Source organism: Haliaeetus leucocephalus, unplaced genomic scaffold, assembly GCF_000737465.1.
Source record: "Haliaeetus leucocephalus isolate CR32 unplaced genomic scaffold, Haliaeetus_leucocephalus-4.0 Scaffold446, whole genome shotgun sequence".
Classification (NCBI taxonomy): domain Eukaryota; kingdom Metazoa; phylum Chordata; class Aves; order Accipitriformes; family Accipitridae; genus Haliaeetus; species Haliaeetus leucocephalus.
The window spans coordinates 7,085-8,531 of record NW_010972882.1 but is presented as its reverse complement, the minus strand read 5'-3'; the positions used below and the strand labels follow the sequence as shown (position 1 = coordinate 8,531).

The window sequence follows — 1,447 nt, the reverse complement described above, 5'->3', positions numbered from 1 at the left end:
AAAAAAAAATTAAAAAAAATTATGCCAAAATTCTTTCTAATCTTGTGAGTTTGGTTTTTTTAACTCATTCCTTCACTCTCTGAATGACTACACAGCTACTCTTACACTAAAAGGCAGTCATACAGTCACTTCAAACACCCTGCATTAATACACTGGTGGCTTGACACCTTGAACCACAGTTACTCTAATTTAGCATTAACCTGTAAAACTTAGTTGTCCACAGAAGATAATTCCTCGACTGTTTTCCATGTGGGTATAAGGTGCTCATTAAAGCCTTAAAACAGTAACAACAAAAACTGTGGAAAGTGATGTTAGGAATAGATCTGCATTTTACTCCTAAAAATAGTCAGTCTGAAAATCAGAGAAACATTCAGGCAGATTAAAAGCACATATTATGTAATGTAGAATTGGGAAGTATGAGTTGCAGAATAAATTCAAAACTTATGGACAGTGGCCAAGTGCAAGTTTTACCTACTTGTTTTTCTTTACCCTTATTGCCACTCACAACTTAGAAGTTAACAGTCCAACTAGCAATACCTGTGTCCTGTCTATGCTGACCTACCTAATCTAATAGCAAAAAGACGGGAAGGAAAATGAAAGCAACAGACCAAACATGCTTGTCATCAGGAGTATTTGGGGCATAAGAGCAAAAATTCAGGCAAGCTTTGGCTTTATTTCAAAATTCATAACCTTTATCACACAACAGCCAACTTTACTCCCCAAGGCTTATTCGTATTTTCTCCTGAACAATTTTTCTGTGCTATAGAAAAACTCCCTAATACAACTGGTAACTACATTCAATTTCAAATCACTTCTGCAGACACAAATTCAGTATGTGTGACATGATGCTTCTTAACCTTTCCTCTTCCTATTCCCACCATACTTAGATTTAATACGTAAAATTTAACAAAGCTACGTCATTTTTCACAAACACAATTTACTTATTGATCATATGCTTTTGTCAGCACACACCTCGTCTTTGCATGTAAAACTCTAAGACTTAAGGTGATAGGCAAACTAACACGGTGCACCACCAAACCAACTCCTATCGTTAGAAATTACCACAATACAAATGCTTAGTACTAGTAATCACACTGCAGCATTACAAACCAACAAAACTCCACCTGTATTCTAGCAAGTCAAGCAAAATAAAGTTATGGAAAGCCAAGAAATAAATAAGTATTTATTTGTTGCAGATTCTAAGCTGATAAAAAAAATATAGTGAATCTTGATGTACTATTAACTTGCACTGATTCTTGTTCACATTAAGATAATGAGACTAGGGGACATTACATCATCGGACTTCCTGGCTTATAGAAGACAGAAAAAAATGAGTAACATTCCACCAGCCTCTCCCATCTACACAAACACAATATTCAATAAGCAGAGATTCAAGGACTGCAGGTTGAAAGTCAATCTTTCAACAATCCGTCAGGTAACTCCCTAA

General features: G+C 35.5%; 1 protein-coding gene across 1 annotated transcript in view; it reads right to left on the bottom strand.

The window, feature by feature from the left end:
• Window positions 1-1,447, bottom strand: part of LOC104836187 (protein ELYS-like) — a gene marked incomplete at its 3' end in the record, with an annotated part of 10,492 nt that overhangs the window by 2,787 nt on the left and 6,258 nt on the right. The window lies entirely within an intron of this gene.